The sequence below is a fragment of the Danio rerio genome, chromosome 6 (genome assembly GCF_052040795.2).
Source record: "Danio rerio strain M-AB ecotype USA chromosome 6, GRCz13ab, whole genome shotgun sequence".
NCBI lineage: Eukaryota > Metazoa > Chordata > Actinopteri > Cypriniformes > Danionidae > Danio > Danio rerio.
In genome coordinates this window covers 18,104,242-18,123,254 of record NC_141026.1, presented here as the reverse complement: position 1 = coordinate 18,123,254, position 19,013 = coordinate 18,104,242, and the positions used below count along the sequence as shown (strand labels likewise).

Below are 19,013 nucleotides of genomic sequence, written 5' to 3'. Positions count from 1 at the left end.
AATGGAGTCAAATCTGTTGATGCCTTTCTCAGACAGTTTTGAGCGTATTCTGCCCACATAAGGAATTTAGCCCATTCAGCCTGATTGGAATGACAGTATGTGCGGAGGAATCTGCCGATCTCCTGGTTCAGGCGCTCTGTTTGACCGTTGGATTGGGGATAGTAGCCGGATGTTAGGCTAACGTTTACTTGGAGGTTCTTAAAGAAGGCGGACCAGAGTCGGGAGGTAAACTGGGACCCTCAATCCGATACAATGTCTTCAGGCAGACCATAATATCGGAACACAAATTCGCAGAGCAGTTCGGCCGTTTCCATGGCTGTAGGCTATGGGAATGAGGCGACAGGATTTAGAAAATCGGTCCACAACAGTGAGGATGGTGGTATTTCCTTGTGATACAGGTAAATCGGTGACGAAATCTATGGCAATGTGTGACCAGGGACGACGTGGCACCTCCAGGGGTTGGAGCAGTCCAGCTGGACGGTGACGGGAGTGTTTGGACATCTGACAGGGTGAGCATTTATTAATGAAATTGATGACGTCCTTGTTTATAGATGACCACCAGTATCGGGATTGGATTAATTGTGCTGTGGCAGTGCTGCCTGGATGACCGGAGCTGGGGTGGTCATGTACCTCGGCGATGAGTCTCTCACGGAGTGACGGGGGAACAAAGATCTTGTTTTCAGGACAGGACTGTGGCGTGGAACTGTGTTCAGAGGCTTGAAGAATTTCCTGCTCGATGTCCCACTGAATGGGAGCGATTATCAGGGGATCTTTGAGAATGGGCTCATCACCGTTATCTGATGTTTCCTCGTCTGAGAGGCGGGAGAGAGCATCTGCCTTAATGTTCTTCGAGCCAGGGATGTATGTGACTTGAAAGTCGAAGCGTGTGAAGAACAAAGCCCATCTTGCCTGTCTAGGGTTCAGACGTTTGTGATGTCGGTGAAAGGATGTTTGGCGCCCTTAAGCCAATGTCTCCCCTCCTCTAAAGCAGCCTTCATAGCGAGGAGTTCACGGTTTCCCACGTCATAGTTCCTCTCCGCGGAGTTGAGTTTGCGAGAGTAGAAAGCACAGGGATGGAGCTTCTTCGTAGATAGGAATCTCTGGGACAGAATGGCTCCAATGCCAGTGTTTGATGCGTCGATTTCAACCACGAAAGGTTGCTAGGGATCAGGATGACGCAGAATGGGTGCACTGGAGAACCGGGTTTTGAGCTGGGTGAATGCTCGAGTAGCGTCTGGGTTCCACTTGAGGCGAGCATTATTTGCCTTAACCATGGCGGTAAGTGGAGCAGCAACTGAGCTAAAGTTTCTTATAAAGCGTCGATAGAAATTGGCAAAGCCCAGGAATCGTTGCAGTTTTCGGATAGTTTCTGGTTGTGGCCATTGCATTACTGAATCGACCTTCTGTTGATCCATGGCCACGCCCTCGGGGCTGATGATGTAACCCAGGAACGATATACATGTTTGATGGAACTCGCACTTGGAAATTTTAGCGTATAACTGGTTCTGGATGAGGCGTTTGAGCACCACCCTGACGTGCTGAATATGCTCTGATAAGGAATTGGAGTAGACCAAGATGTCATCAATGTACACTATGACCCATTGGTTGAGCATGTCTCGAAATATCTCATTTACAAAAGCCTGGAACACGGAAGGACTGTTTGCTAGGCCGAAGGGCATAACGAGGTACTCGTAGTGGCCGTTGATTGTAGAGAACCCGGTTTTCCACTCGTCTCCCTGTCGGATGCGGATAAGGTTATATGCACTGCGGAGGTCCAATTTGGTGAAATACTGGGCTGAGCGGAGTTGTTCGAGGGCTGCTGAAACCAATGGTAAGGGATAGCGATATTTGACAGTGATTTCGTTCAATCCTCGGTAGTCGATGCAGGGGCGTAAACTGCCATCCTTCTTTTTCACGAAGAAGAAGCCAGCTGAAGCAGGTGATGTAGATGGTCTGATAAAGCCCTTTTCTAGCTCCTCTGAGATGTAAGTATTCATAGCTTCAGTCTCAGGTTGAGAGAGAGGGAAAATTCGACCACATGGTCGATGGCACAGTCATTTTCACGATGAGGAGGGAGCTTGGTAGCTTTCTGCTTATTAAAAGCCTCGGTTAAGTCGTGATAAACCTCGGGAATTTGACAGAGTTCAGGGTCTTCGGTGCTGGTAATCGTGTTGATCTGGACTGGGGAAACAGAATGCAGACACTGGGTAAAGCACTGATCGCTCCATTTAATGATCTCACCAGTTCTCCAGGAAACTTGAGGGTCATGTAGTTGTAACCATGGTAACCCGAAGATTACAGAGTTTCGAGGGGAGTCGATGGCAAGAAGGGAAATCTCTTCGTGGAGAGAGCCTGTTTGAAGAGAGATTGGTAGAGTCTGGAATTTTATGTGTCCCTCTCCTAGTGGGCGCCCGTCTACAGCAGTGATGGCTAGGGAGGAATCACAGGAGGTTAGAGGAATGGAGTGAGTGATAGCAAACGTGTAATCAATAAAGTTGCCAGCGGCTCCTGAATCGATCATGGCCATGGTCACAATCTCATCTCCTTTGTGTTTCAAACTGACAGGTATACTCATAATGTCATTAGTGGTCGTGAACATTGTGGTAGCACTCACCGGAAGGGTTTTAGGGGGAGGCTTGTTGGGACATAAAACCTTAGTATGACCTGGAAGTCCGCAATAGATGCACAGGTGATTTCTCCTCCTTCGTTCTCGTTCCTCTTGATTCAGGCGGGTTCTGCCCAGTTGCATGGGTTCAGCGGAGGTTTCAGGGGATACAGGACTGAAAGCAATTGAGCACAGTGGGTTACGATTGCGGAGGAGAGTGTCTAACCTTATGGATAGTTCAATCAGCTGGTCCAGTGTTTTTCCCTCGTCACGACATGCCATCTCTTTTTGTAGTTCTGGTTTCAGAGCCTTTCTGTAGAGCGTAGTAAGTGGATCATCAGCCCAGCCTGTTTGCGCTGCCAGAGTGCGGAAATGCAGTGCGAATTCAGCTGCAGAGCGATCTCCCTGTTGGATAAACAATAGCTCCTCGCCAGCATTACGACCACCCTCAGGGTGATCGAACACAGTGCAAAAACGTTTGAGAAAGTCTTTAAACGAGGGAAATATCGGGGTGCTGTCTGGCCAAACTGCAGTAGCCCAGTCTAATGCTTTCCCTGTGAGCAATGTGGACACAAAAGCAATTTTCCATTCTCATCCTTCAACAGATGGGGCTGTTGGGCGATAAACAGTTTACATTGCAACAGAAAGCCTTTACATTTTGCTTGGTTACCTGAGAATTTGTCAGGATATGCCAATCGAGCTCCGGAGACCATCGGGGGTTGTGTCACAACAGGTGGGCTCCGAGAGTAGTTGGCGGTGAGTTGCGCTGTGGGAGCAGCTTGCAGGTTTTGCAGTGATTTTCACAAGTTCGTCTGTCAACTGAGATAAGTGCGTTAGTTGCTGTTGATGAGTGGTCAATACCTGAGCTTGAGCTGTGACTTCGTGAGACAAAACCTGTATGGCTGCGGGATCCATGTTGGGCGAAGTCTTCTGTAACGGGGAGACTGACACGGAGGGATCCATTTGCAGTATTTATTAAGTCACACTTAATCAACATACAACACGCACGACTGTGCGAACATACAACATACACATCAATGAGAATGGGCTGGAGATGACAGACACAAAGTGATTACCAGGCATGGGTCAGAGGCAGGCAGCGTGATTCAGAGTCCGTGTAACAGGCTTTGGTCAAGGGCAGGCAGCGAGTATCAGAGTCCGTGTAACAGGCTTTGGTCGTGGGCAGGCAGAAGACAGAGCAGAGTCAGGAAACGGGCTGAAGTAGTAAACGGGAGATCAGGCAGGATAGAACGCTCAGAAATGCTGGCCGGGGCTAAACAAGACTTCGCACAGAAGAGAGAGTGTGAGCTGCTTATAAAGGGTACGTGGGTCATTAGCGGAATGGATATCAGGTGTGCTGGAATCAGAGTGGAGGGATGACGTAATGTTAGAAGTCCGGAGATGGTGGCCTCTGCTGGCCAGCGAGGGGAATGACTGGGACCGAGTCGGTGACACTAACCAACAAATGATCAAAGGAAATGTATTAATGTAATACAATATGAACTGATTTTTACTTTAAACTGTAATTATTTGTTATGTATTATTTATTAATCATTCATACAGTTCAATGAACGCAACCTGTGGTAGATTATTAAAGACACAAACCCCTCACTGCATGACAGCTGCACCTGTAGCAAACCTCTTAAGTCCTGCAGCGCGATGACTTTATGATTGTTTATGAGCGTCAAAAGTGGCGGATCTGTTCGGCAAAATAATTAACTGCGTGTCACCGCATCCCAAATGATTTACGTGAAGTTTATTTATAAACTAATTTCCAGAGGATCACGTGATTTTGATTGAACACGGCTGGTTCTGCATTAGCATGTATGATCCACCAATCACGGCATTCCTAACCCACTGTAAAGAGCCAGGGTTTCCCACTACAGTCATCTTCACTTTGAAGAATCCCCCCTTCCACCCTTACCTCTCCAGCTTTCCCTTCAAAGGGTGGCACGGTGGCCCAATAGTTAGCACTGTAGCCTCACAGCCAGAGCGTCACCGGTTCTAGTCCTTTAACAGGCCAGCTGTCATTTCTGTGCATAGTTTGCATGTTTTTTCCGTGCTCGCGTGGGTTTTCCCCAGGTTCTCCGGTTTCCTCCCACATTCCAAAAACATGTACTACAAGTGAATTGATCAATCTAAATTTAGCACTACAGTCAAACTCTCATCCAGCAGCACAAATTCTGTGAGTTAGCCCTCAAACAGGAGGAGTGAAATGTTACAATTCAGCCCACAGTCGGGGTTAATTGTAACATTATAAAATGAGAATTATGACATAAAAATGGATTTGAAAGCTTTTTATTTAGCATTGAGCTTTCAGTATAGTTTGTGTGTCTCTGTGTTACAAAGCTGAATGAAATGTGCAAATGTGCATCAGCTTTAACAATTGAACACTATTTGTGTTTGCAGGCTTCATGAGCCCACAGAGGTCAAACACTGAACTCAAACTACTTTTGACTTTCTCTTTTATAAGCTATAGCAATACTGAAATTAAATCATATAAATACAGTTTTAAATCTGCTTGGGGTTGGTGGTAACATTTCACTGATGTGACTAGCAAGTTACTAGCTTTTGTTGTTTCAACTGACCCAGCATTATGTGGCCATGAATCTGTTCTCCTACAGCTAACAGCTAAAACATTATCACCAACAATGTGGATTAAGTATAGCCACAATCAGACACACAGATTACATGGGTTTAACTACAAATCAGGCAATGATATCTTAAAAATAATTAATTAGCTAATCTTAGCTGAAGTGTAGTTTTTCTGTCTAATATCTGCTGTGTCTGTCACAGGACTTTTTCATATGTGGTATGAGGACTAAAATGAGCATGTGTGAAGTGAATCAGCTGATTTGTAACTAGTTCCTTGTTGTAGAGATTGTAAGTGTTACAACTATCCCCGGTCTCTCTCTTTAAATCTAAGAGCTCTATTTTGACGGCCCATGCGCAGAGCGCAAAACGCAGGGCGCAAACGCTTTCAGGGCGTGTCAGAACACATTTTTGCTAATTTAAAGACGAGAAAATCTGCTTTGCGCCGTGCTGCATGGTCTAAAAGGGTTGAGTTTATTTTCTTAATGAGTTATTGGTGTGTTTTGAGAATAAACCAATTAGAGTTCCATCTCCCATTCCCTTTAACAGCCAGCTGCGTCGCGCCATAAGCGCATTCGCTATTTACAGGACGCAAAAGTAAGTCTAAGTGGAAAAACTGAGCATTTTACTAGCAAACAGTTAACAGTTTTTTAACAGAAAACTGTTCAACAGAGCATCTACTGCATGAGAAGGAGAGATAATCGCGATTAATTGCGTTTGTTAAGCGCAAAAATTCGTTTCAAAACTATTTCTAAATTCAGTTCTAATTTCCAGCAAACGAATAAATGAACAATAATAACGAAGTGTGTTAGAAAACCTGAGTTATATCCTAATACACATGCTGTGCCCCATATGGTCTAAAACCTGACAGGTGGGCAAATCTAAGCTTGTTTTTAATAAAACAAATATAAATATGGATAAAATAAATAATACTGCTAATAATAATAACATTATACAAAAGCAAATTGTTATGAATAAACTGAAAAAGCCCCCCGAGATGAAGAAGACATAAAAGCAGTGATTTTTCATATTTATGTAGGCTAGAAAATAATATGTTTTGTAATATTTTAATCCTTTATATTTATATCCTATATCTATTCTTATTATATCCTATATCCTTATTGTTTATTTTTTTTCATATGTAAAGATATTTGCCTATTGCTCTCTTGTGCGTATTAAGCAGTGTGTAAGCGAGGCGCCGGAGTTTAGACCGGGTTTGTTTTGGTCTAATTAAAAATCTATTTTAGTTTCGCAAAATAGCAACGCGCCAACAATGCGCCTGAGAACGCCTTCCTTTTTAGACCTGAACGCCTATGGACGCACATATGAGCGCAAATGCATTTGTTATTTAAACAGCGAAGCGCAACGCCTCAAAACCACTCTTGCGCCAAGCTGAAACTAGCAACAGACTATTGCGCCGCGCCTTGCACCACATTGCGCCAGGTGTATGATAGGGCCCTAAACATTAACTTGTATTTGAAATATAACGTTCACAATTACAATTTAAATTAGAGATTAGATCTGCTTACAGCAGTACAGGGAACATCCAATGCTGATCATATCTGTGTTATCATACGCATCAAAGGGTAAAAGGGCGTTATATATATTTTTAATATATATATATATATATATATATATATATATATATATATATATATATATATTTTTTTTTTTTTATATATATATAATATATTTTTAATTATTATTCTGTGATTCCTCCGTGCACCACTAGAAGAAAGTCTGCATACCACACTTTAAGAACCACTGGTATAGATAGATAGTTAGGCCTTGTCTGTGTCAGGTTTTTCCTTTTTCAGCTAATGGAGGGCAGGCAGAAGAGGGAGACTCACAAGAGCATCGGTGGACATTTATCTAGAAAATGCTGGAGAACAGCAGGTAGGGCTCTGTCAGTACTGTCTATGGGTGCGTTCCAAATCACATACTTGTACACTATTCTATGCCATTTTGTAGTGTAAATGGTGTAAGTAGTGTGTTCACACTGAAATATTCTTTTTTTTTTTGGCTTTTTTGCCTTTATTAGATAGGACAGTAATGGGACAGGAAACGAAGTGGGAGAGAGAGAAGGGTGTAGGGTTGGGAAATGTCTTCGAGCTGGGATTCGAACTCCGGACGACCTATTGTGCTACTGCACCATATGTCAGCGCATTGACCACAACGCTATTGCGCTGACAATATTCTTTTATTTCAAAAAAGATTAAGTTCACTTTAAATTCCTGAATGATGCACTTATTTAACCGTTTAAAAGAAGTGTGGACTGTGCACTTGGGGCTGTCTTTGTTTGTTTGCAGATTGGAGTGGAGCAGAAGAAGGAGACTCACAAGCGGAATGGGGGAGATATACTGCAAGACCTGGAGCTCAGGAAGCAGGTAGAACTGCTTGAACAGACTGAACAATGGAGTTTGTTTTCAATATTAAATAAAGACCTGATATCTTTCTCTTTGACAGGTTGGCATGGAGCATGTGGAGGAACAGGGAAACGCACCTTAGTAATGACAAGTGCATCGTAATAAATTAGATACAGACTTACACTTTTTTAGGTTGAATCAAATTAACTTTATAAAACATTTAAAATCATATACTTTCATTTGTACATACTAGGTGATGGTCTGGTATCTCTTTAAGTCAGATAAATGTCTTGTCTGCGGCAGGTGTTTCTTTTTCCTGTAATGGACACACAACAGACAGAAGAAGGAAACTCACAAGAGCATCGGTGGAGATTTGTCTGAAAACCGCTGGTTAACAGTTTATGCATTTCTGGAGTTCAGCAAGCATGTAGAGCTCTGTTAGTTGTGTCTTTATCTTTTCCAGGCTGGAGTGCAGCATGTGGAGACAAATAGGAATCACACACCTCAGCAATGGACACTGATGGTCAGGAATATCCTTTAAAGGCAGATGAATAGTTGCATGGATGGATGTCCTTCCAAGTGGAAGGGGGTGGTGGTGGGCATAGATTGTTAGATATATGTATTGTCTGTGGCTATTATTTACAACTACAAAAGGCAGAAGAGTCAGACTCACAAGCAAAATGGTTAATATTTATCTTAGGAACACTGAAGAACGTTTGGTTTATTGATGCAGATCATCCAGCAAGTAGAGCTTTGTTAGTCTTGTTTTTGTCTTTTGCAGATTAGACTGGGGCCTGTGGAGAAACGGGACTCGCACCTCAGCATGACTGGAAACTGATGGTCTGGGCTGCGTTTCCCAAACAACGAAGTAACTCACGGCTAAACTATAAAAGTCTGATGCATCGTTTGAGAAAAGAATGATGTAGTGACGAGTGTTTCCCAAAACCTGTAGTTTCTCTGTCGCAGCTCCATCGCTTAAACCAGGTTAGTTATAATTATGATAAAATGCCCGTAATGATGCTCTAAACTACGTCTTTAGAGAAAAGAAACTTAATTTCTTTGTGCAAATTATACACGCACACGCATTTAAAATAGAATTCATTATTAGATTTAGTAAAAATATGCACTCGCTTTCCATATTAACTGAAATATATGTAAATGACACAAACAGGGCTAATGTTTGCTTTACTAATATTATTGAGAAGTTAAACATTACACATTCTATTCTAAAACATATCACTTACAAAAGCTAACACGTATTCTAATATCATATAAATCATAAAAATAAATAAATAATAATGGCTATTTATTATAAAATGAAATGTAATATTAATTATTTATTAGAAATGAAAAAATGATACTTTAATAATAATATTAATGATGGTGATGATGATGATTCTTATTATTATTAAGAAGGATATTTATTTATTTATTATTTTTTTAAATCTACTTTTACAATTTAACACATGTAAACCACTTTAGAAAGTTCTAACTGGCAGGCCCATGTCATATACAGTACAGATACTTAATAAATGACCCAATATAAATGAAAAGAATTACCGTATGCTTTTTGTTTTCACAAGCTTTGGAGACGTAACATAAATTCCGCTTTTAAATAATAGGTCACCTATAGCTTTCACCATGAGGCTGTGTTCAAAATGACATCAATGTTTTCAAAGTGCACTGCGAAGGGAGCACAGTTGTAAACTGTAAGATCTGTAAGATCACGAAAACTAAACTGTAAAAATAGTTTGAATGCAAATTACACCTAAGAGAGATGACTTTAATGTTTTTTTTATTTTTTAATAATTGCAACTTTGAATGTTAAAATGTTCTAAATGAATAGGGCATAGGGGGATATCTGAGAATAGAACATAGTCAGGAACAATGTTTCTAACTACAGCTCCAGATAGTTGGAAAGATGTCTTCTTTGTGGCAGCAAAAGTATCTTAAATCAATCAAATGTAAAGACACAACTGGAATGATTTAATTATGTTAATTATTTAGAGAAAAAAGTATTATTATAATACAAATATTAAATAATAATAATAGTTTTATTTATAATATAATTCAAATTTTAATTTAAAATATTCAGTATAGCTATTTATATATGGGTAAATAAATGTTTTTTTTTGGGTGGGGTGCAGTTGAGGGGGGCTCGTGGCCCAGTAGAGCTTTACCCCTGAGACTAACAAGGGGAACAGTGGAGATAAACTGGAAGACCTGGAGCTCGGCAAAGAGGTAGAACTGCTTGAACAGACTGAAAAATGGAGTTCCCCTTCGGGGGGAACTTCAGCACTATAAGTGGATTTGATTGTAAAATCCACGCATTGGGAGGTTCGGTTCAGAAGCTACTCGTCTGAAAGAGTATTGAACGGGCCAATTAAGAATGAATTGGCAGCGCAAGCCTGCGCAGGTGAGCGGCATAAGCAATCAACTGAGTATATAAGCTCACCTGGCGCCAGCAGACGCTATCCTTTTCGCTTCAGAGACTTTCTGATCGAGTCGATGAGGGTTCCTCCTGCTGTGACCAGCGATTCTGAGCGAACGAGAGCATTCTCCCGGTCCAGAGTGTGTACACGCAGTGGCAGACGGTCGAGCTGGGTTTCTCCCTTGCCTGGCGTTCTTTGGGTCCGGTCCTCCAGAGCGGTGCGTATAAAGTTGCAAACTTCACAGAAAGAGCAACACAGTCGTGCAGCATGTCCTTATCAGGACGGCGCTCCGACTGTGCGTTTCTGGATGCGGTGGTTTCCTGTCCTCGGATGATGGGCGCGGGCACTGCGTTACATGTCTGGGGGTCCAGCATGTTAATGCGCTGCTCGCGGGCAGTTCATGTCGTCATTGCGGTGCCATGACTGTTGCGCAAGATCGCGGTTAGCCTTTGCAAAAGGGTGAACCACCCCAGTTGTCCCCTGCTCTGCAGCGGGCACTCGGGCAGATCTGAGGGTTTCAGCGAGAGATAATCCGTCGCCCGCGGACCTCCCGCTCCTCTAAGCGCTGCATCCAAGCTTCGGGCGGGGGAAGCGATCCGTCTAACAGATGGTAGCCCTTACGCCCGATGACACCGGAGACCAGATGTCCACCGCGGCATCGGAGGGTGGGCTTTCATTGTCCGATGATGATCCAGACCCACTCGCCCCCTTCGGGCTGGTGAGCGCTGTCACTACGGATCCTGAAACGGACATGTTAGCCGTGCTTTCCCGGGCTGCTTCGGCCGTGGGTTGGAGATGGTTTATCCCCCAGCTCCACGGCCGGACCGACTAGAGGGGCGTTCCCTTCTTCCCGGAGGTGCACAGTAGGCTCACGCGGTCTTGTAAAGCACTTTTTTCTGCTCGTGCTGCGTGTTCCTCCACCCTAACCACTCTTGACGGTGAAACAGCCAGGGGGTATGTGGCGATTCCTCAGGTTGAGTGCGCGATGGCGGTAAATCCGCGCGGCGCCTCTTCTTGGCGGGGTCCGCCTCGTCTCCCATCCAAAGCCTGTAAGTTATCTACCTCCCTCGGAGCTAGAGCTTACATAACTGCGGGCCAGGCTGCTTCCGCCTTGCATGCGATAGCCACCTACTAGCGCTACCAAGCGCAGGCGCTGGCCGAGCTGCACGAGGGTGGGTCCAACCCAGGCTTACGAGCTTCGCACCGCCGCCGACTTAGCTCTTCGGACTACTGAGTCCGCTGCGTGTGCGTTGGGGAGGACGATGTCCACATTAGTGGTCCAGGAGCGCCACCCCTGGCTGATATGCGCAAAGTCGACAAAGTCCGCTTTCTTGACTTCCCCATATCCCCAGCCAGGTTCGGCGACACTGTCTGTGAATTCACCCAGGAATTCAAGGCGGTGAGAGAGCAGTTGGTGGGTGATGTCTTATCGGTGGTCCGTAGCCCGCTCCGCCCGCCGTGCCATTCATACCTGCTCCTCGCCGAAGGCGCCCGCCTACGAGAGCTGCTCCGCCCCCGCACACGCCTCCGGCGAAGCGAGCGCGTCAGGCACCTCGGAAGCAGGCAGCCCCCCTGCCCAGAACGCCGCTAAGTCCGGCAACGGACCGCGAAGCGCCCCTGGGACAGGCCACCTGGAGAAGAGGGAACTTGCTCTTTCCCCGCTGGAGGGCGGGGCCCCATTTCCAACGGCACTTTTTACTGCCATGAAAACATTTTGAAAGGGCACTTTTCACTTCCCCAGATGTGACAGCCCGAAATCTGCCAGTCTGGGACGCTATGCTTTCTAGCTTGCAGATTCGGTGCGTTTCGCCAGTGGCTCACGAGCGCTGGGAGGACGGTCTCCTTTCTCCCACCCCTCGAGCCTCCCCTCCGGAGCTCGGGTTTGGAGTGAGAGCAAATATCTCACCTCCAGCTTTTCCGTGGGACCCGCGAGCTTCCCGGATCAGCACACCCACTCCGCGCTGCCCCACTGCTGGTACGTCAGCGATTGTAGCGATGAGTCCATTAGCGAGAGCTCTGCCTGCCTGGTTAGCGCGGGCCAGCTCTTCGCGGTGGCTCATACGCACAATCAGACTCGGCTATGCGATTCAGTTCGCGAAACGGCCCCCCAAGTCACGGGTGTGTATTCACCAGGGTCAGCCCCCTGTCCGCCCCTGTCTTGCGAGAGGAGATTGCTGTCCTCCTGGCGAAGGATGCAATCGAGCCGCTCCCTCCAGCCGAGATGGAGAGCGGGTTTTACAGCCCACGCTTCATCGTGCCCAAAAAGAGCGGTGGGTCACGGCCAATCCTAGATCTGCGCGTTTTGAACCGCTGCCTGCACAAGCTGCCGTTCAGAATGCTCACGCAGAAGCGCATCCTCCGGTGCGTTCGTCCTCTGGGTTGGTCTGCAGCATTAGACCTGATGGACGCGTATTTCCATGTCTCCACTCTTCCTCGCCACCGACAGTTTCTGCGGTTTGCGTTTGAAGGTCGAGCTTGGCAATACAAAGCCCTCCCCTTCGGGCTCTCTCTGTCTCCGCGGGTCCTCACCAAGCCCGCGGAGGGTGCCTCAGCGCCCCTTCGGCTCGCGGGCATCTGCATACTCAATTTCTTTACGACTGGCTGAATTTTGCCCTCTCTTTTGATTATGCACAGAGTTGATTATGCACAGAGACAAAGTGCTCTGGCACTTCCACCTTTGGGGGTTTCCGGTCAACCGAGAAAAGAGCAAACTCGCCCCCGTGCAGAGGATCTCTTCTCTCGGGCTGGAGCTGGACTCGGTCACCATGGCAGCGCGCCCCTCCGGAGAGCGCGCTCAGCTGAGGCTGTACTGTCTGGGAGAGCTCGACAGTGAAATAGTGGTCCCACTGAAACTATTTCAGAGGCTCCTGGGGCATATGGCATCCGCAGCCGCTTCATGCCGCTCGGATTATTCTATATGAGACCACTTCAGCACTGGCTTCACGATCGAGTCCCCAGACGCGCATGGCACGCGCGCGCACACCGAGTCTCTGTTACTGCGCTGTGTCGCCGCGCCCTCAGCCCTTAGAGCGACCCCTCGTTCCTACAGGCCTGGGTGTCTCTAGAACAGGCGTCCAGTCTTGTTGTCGTTTCAGCAGACGCTTCCAACACGGGCTGGGGGGCTGTGCGTTGCGGGTATGCGGCTGCGGACCTGTGGAAAGGTACCCAGTTGCATTGGCATATCGCCTGGAGCTGTTGGCAGTGTTCCTCGCTCTCCACCGTTTTTTTCCGGTGCTGGAGCGGCAACACGTGCTGGTCAGGACGGACAGTACGGCGGCGGTGGCGTATATCAGCCGTATAGGGGGTATGCGCTCTCGCCGCATGTCTCAGCTCGCCCGCCGTCTGCTCCTCTGGAGTCATCTGCGGCTGAAATCGCTGCACGCCATTCATATTCAGGCAAGCTCAACCGTGCAGCCGATGCGGTCTCACGGCAGCCTTGCGTCCTGGAGAATGGAGACTCCACCCCGAGTCTGTTCAGCTGATATGGGCGCGATTCGGGGAAGCCCAGATCGATCTGTTGCTTCCCCCGAGATCGCTCATTGCCAGTTGTTCTTTCCCTGACCGAGTGCTCTCGGCACGGATGCACTGGCTTACAGCTGGCCTCGGGGCACGCGCAATACGCGTTTCCCCCAGTGAGCCTGCTCGCGCAGTTACTGTGCAAGGTCAGGGAGGACGAGGAACAGGTTGCTGGTTGCGCCCCTCTGGCTCAACCGGACCTGGATGTCAGAGCTCTCCCTCGCGATAGCCCTCCCCTGGCAGTCCCTTCGAGAGAGCACCTACTCTCTCAGGGACAGGGCACCACCTGGCACCCTCGCCGATCTTTGGAGATTTTTAGACGCGAGGAAGACTTAGGTAACCTCCGATTGCGGAGGCTAATACCGTCACTCGGGCTAGAGCCCCCTCCCCGAGCGCGCCTATGCCCTGACGTGAAGTCTATTCACTGAATGGTGTGTCTCTCGCTGAGAAGACCCCCGTAATTTGCCAGATCAGCGTTGTGCTTTCTTTACGCCGAGAGAAGTTGGAGAGCAGGCTGTCGCCCTCCACACTCAAGGTTAGGTGGCTGCCATCTCCGCTCTCATAACGCGGTGGCTGGCGGCACCGTGGGAACGCATAACCTCATCATCCGGTTCCTCAGGGGCGTTAAGCGAATTAATCCACCCCGCCCCCTCTCATGCCCTCTTAGGATCTCGCCCTCGCTACACAAGCCGCGTCAGATCCCTTCGATCCTCGACTCAGTATATTTCTGTCCCTGAAGACAGCTCTGCTGGTCGCGTTGATATCGATTAGAGGGTCGGGGACCCGGAGGCATTTTTCGGTCAGTGACTCGTGCCTGTAATTGGGCTGGCTTCTCTCACGTCCTGAGACCCCGCCCGCGATATGTGCCCAAGGTTCCTACCACTCCGTTTTAATACGAGGTAGTGAGCCTGCAAGCGCTGCCCTCGGAGGAGGCAGACCCAGCCCTTCTTTATTGTCCAGTTCGCGTTTTGCGTAATATCCGGACCGCACTCAGAGATTAGATCATCTGAGCAGCTCGTCGTCTGTTATAGCGGTCGGCAGCAGGGAAGTGCCGTACCGAAATAAGTTCCCACTAGATTGTGGATGCCTTTCTTTCACTATCAGAGCCAAGATGAGCCGCGTCCCCCGAGAGTGCGTGCGCACTCCACTCGGAGCTTCGCATCCTCTCGAGCGCGCGCACGCGGCGCCCCTCTAACAGACATCTGTAGAGCTGCGGGCTGGGTGACACCCAACACATTTGCAAGGTTTTACAATCTGCGAGTGGAGCCGGTTTCCTCAAGGGTATTAGGTAACCCTTGGTGATTGAGGAAACAATTCGGTAGGGTGTTGAAACACGCTTGCTGCGCCATTTTCCCTAACACGGAGATACGTGCGCCTTTTTATCTGTCAGTAAAGTTTCCCGTCAGGTGAGCCCTGCAGATTCCTCCGTGGCCCCCAGCACTGACTCAGCGGAGGAGTCACTTGCTGGCCCACTACGTTGTAGGTCTGCCCGCTGGTCAGCCCGCGTTTTGGGTAAAGGTGCCTGCTATGCGTGGTCCCCACTAGGCGATCCCATATGCTTATTCAGCCACGGTTAAGTCCCCCCCCCCTGGGCGGACCCGTGTCTTCCCTCCCCGCTAACCACTCTTTTGCTATGCGTACTCCCCCTTTTTAGGGCTAGTCCATATGTAAATTCTGCCATCTATCCCCCCTTGGGTAACGGATGGCCTCCGCAGCGTCCTCCCTATCGGGATTGCACGCTTCCCAACGTACTGTCGTATTTTCCTAGAATTATCTAGATGCTCACGACTTCCCAAAAAATATATATAAATCCGTAAAACTTCTGTTGAAGTAGGATAAATTAGGGCCAGGGACACGTTGGAGGACCGCGCCCCCCATGATGTGGGTGCGTCACGCTTGCTTGACTATCTCCTCATCGGGGGTGTTGGTAAGGTGCAGTCATTATGGCGCTTTCAATGGGCTCCCAATGCGTGGATTTTACAATCAAATCCACTTATAGTGCTGAAGTTCCCCCCGAAGGGGAACGTTCAAGGTTACTAAAGTAACCCTTCGTTCCCCGAGGAGGGGAACGGAAGCACTATACTCCGTCGCCATAATGACTGTCCCTTAGCTGTTGAAAGTCTCTTCAGCTTAAAAAGGATAGCGTCTGCTGGCGCCAGGTGAGCTTATATACTCAGTTGATTGCTTATGCCGCTCACCTGCGCAGGCTTGCACTGCCAATTCATTCTTAATTGGCCCGTTCAATACTCTTTCAGACGAGTAGCTTCTGAACCGAACCTCCCAATGCGTGGATTTTACAATCAAATCCACTTATAGTGCTTCCGTTCCCCTCCTCGGGGAACGAAGGGTTACTTTAGTAACCTCGAACGTTAGTTTCCAAAGAAATTTATTGAGATTAATTATAGACCTGATATCTTTCTCTTTGGCAGATTTGTACGAAGCATGTGGAAGAACAGGGAAACACACCTCAGTAATCACAAGTGCATCATAATAAATTAGGTACAGCCTTACATTTTTAAGTTGAATCAAATTAACTTCATCAAACATTTTAATTTACATATTTATATTTTTACAGAGTGATAGTCGGGTATTTTCTTTGGACGGACGGACGGATAGATAGTATTGAACAAGCAGGTAGAGCTCTGTTGATGTTTTCTTTGTCTTTTACAGAGTGGAGTAGAGAATTTAGGGAATCACATCTCAGCAATGATAAGAAACTGCTGGTCAGGTATCACCTATCACCGAAAGATGTCGAAGAGGAAGGGGGTGGTGGTGGGCTTGAGCTGGGCTCAGACTTTAGGAGTTTTAAAAACCTAACCAATAATGAAATCTGGTTGCTGTGAACACATGAGGAGAATCTTTGGCGAGTTTATTAGCCCACCTCAAATCTTAAATGTGTGCAAAGGACAAAATATGAAAACTGCGCCACAGCACACAAGATATTAAGGTTATCCTGACCGATGGAGCACATCATTCTCTTTGTCAAAAATTACTATTTATTATTTTACTAATATTAGATTATTAAATTATGCGGTGGTTCGGTTCTGGGTTTTTCGGGGTCGACTGCTATTCTCGACTCCTAATTTTGGAGTCAGTAGAATCGACTCAAGAATCGACACCTTTTACATTCACTTAAAATAGCGCAAGGATTAAACATGCTGTATCATATCGTTCTTTATACAAGCAGTTCTCCTGTGGTCAGACAAAATCAGCATTTTAAATCATCTGCAGTCAAAATAAAATAATAATCAGCCTATACTTTTTTTAATTTAGAAAATTACATTGCGACCTTCGAGACAGAAAGTTAAAACCTCAATTTATTATCAAAATATTTAATGAAAAGATGTGTAGCAGCAGTTCAATAACAAATTAAAAAACACCCCAATTGAGCCCAAACAACGCTTAAATAAAAATCATGAAATACCCTTAATATCTTCTTAATATAAATGTTTGATACATGAATACAGAGTATGAGTGAACAAAATAATCTGGAGTAGTGAACAGTCTGAGGTTGTTTAGTACTATATTTGTTTTAAAGGCAACAGATGCTCTAACTCAGGGGTGTCCAAACTCGGTCCTGGAGGGCCGGTGTCCTGCAGATTTTAGCTCCAACTTGCCTCAACACACCTGCAAAGATGTTTCTAGAAAGCCTGGTAAGAGCTTGATTAGCTAGCCCAGGTGTGTCTGATTGGGGTTGGAACTAAACTTTGGAGGACACTGCCCCTCCAGGACCGAGCTTGGACATGCCTGCTCTAACTGATCAATAAACAATATAGCTAGATTTCAATTTGATTTAATGACAGATTAAATATTAACCCCCTACACAAAATTCATAACAAACCTAAAATAATAAATAAAATCAGCTGTGCCTCAAAACATATCATATTGCTCTCTCTTGTAAATTTTTATTTTTTTATGTGTTCTTTTAAACAGCCTATTACTTTACTTTTAAATATCACTGTTTGTTTTGTGCAATTTGTTCATTGTAGTTAAATAAGGGTTTGTTTATGGGACAGCATAAGCCGGAAGAAAAGGAGTGAGTTAGAGCTGTTTTTGAACTTAGCCTTGGCTCTATTTGTATTTAAAAATCCTCTTTTTGAAATGAATTTCGTTTGTTATCAATTGTATTTTAATTTTAATGTATTTAATTTGTAGTTATTTACAAAATAAACAAGAAGAATAGCCCAAATATTAGAGCTAAATTGTATTGATAACACAGCAAACTTGACATCGCAGGCAGATCATCTTTAAAACCAAATTGCACAAAGTTGTGTTTCATAGGTATTTAAAAGTGAAAGCAAACTTTGTCTGCAGCACTAAATTTATAATTGCCTTCAGAGTTCATCGTGCTCGAGAATGAGCATTATAACTGCAGCTTAAAACAGCTTCATTCAGGAGGATTTGAAAAAAACAGACTCAACTCTCATATTCCTGTCCTGAAGTCGATTCCAGTACAAGGTTCATTGAGAGTCGAGGAGTTGACTCCCCCTCCCTAATGCCCAGACAAATGTCTAATAATAATAATAGACTTATAATCTCTCCATCATGCCACGATGTGCTGTGCTTTCTTGCTCAAAAGCTAAATTGTTACCTGTTGCACTGCCTATATTGTGTGGAAAAATAATCTGTTATAGCAAATAGAGCTACTCTATGTCGGTTTACGGCACTAGACACAGGCCTCACAGAAAAGATATATCTGTGATTTCTAAAAGCACATTTTAATGTTGAAGCTTTTTGTTTTTTGGAGATAACTGGCAATTTAGTAGGCATAGCTACCCAGCTACATCTGGCTCATAAATATTCACACACAGAATAACGTTAGTGGCTAATGAAAATATTATCATTTAAGCTTATTATAAATGAATTATATTTATTTATTTTGTAAAAGTGACGTGATTCTCTTCAGCTCTTTAGTGATGCTTGGAGTTCGTTGTCCTATCCACAAACTGAATAACTCACTTTTTTAATAACTTATTATTAATTTAGTAATATTTGACCAACTGCCACTACAGGAAAACACTAATATCCTGCACTCGAAATAGGCTACACTACGTCTCAGTTTGCGTAGCTGTTCATGCAGTTAGCCTGTAAAATTAAATTAACACACGCAAGTTGAGCCGCAAGTGTCTTTTCAATTTGCTCTCACACACAAACATTCATTTCATAAATGCGTATTATATATAGCTAATAATAATTGGCAATTGGGATGTTTATAAGGGTCTGACATGCAGGCAGTGGACAGCAGAATGAAGAAATGTTGATTTGATATGTCTAAACGAATGTCCAATTATAATTATATCAATTATTCACACACATACACTATGGCCAATTTAGTTTATTCAGTTCACCTATATCGCATGTCTTTGGACTGTGGGGGAAACCACGCGAACATGGGGAGATCATGCAAACTCTACATAGAAATGCCAACTGACCCAGCTGGGACTCAATCCAGCAACCTTCTTGCTGTAAGGCGACAGTGCTAACCACTGAGCCACCCTGTCA

At 45.6% G+C, this 19,013-nt stretch overlaps 1 protein-coding gene and 1 long non-coding RNA gene across 3 annotated transcripts in view; one reads left to right on the top strand and one right to left on the bottom strand.

Annotated features, from left to right (window-relative positions):
* LOC147843441 (serine/threonine-protein kinase pim-3-like) overlaps window positions 1-19,013 on the bottom strand; it is a 52,728-nt gene that overhangs the window by 11,335 nt on the left and 22,380 nt on the right. The gene's annotated exons all lie outside the window — the stretch shown is intronic.
* Window positions 9,711-17,354, top strand: LOC147843442 (uncharacterized). 2 transcript variants are annotated; one of them, XR_015493559.1, is made up of 3 exons: window positions 9,711-9,804; window positions 15,941-16,010; window positions 16,182-17,354. It is a non-coding gene; the product is annotated as an uncharacterized LOC147843442 (long non-coding RNA). The 2 variants fall into 2 exon arrangements; XR_015493560.1 differs by having other exon boundaries at window positions 16,087-16,744.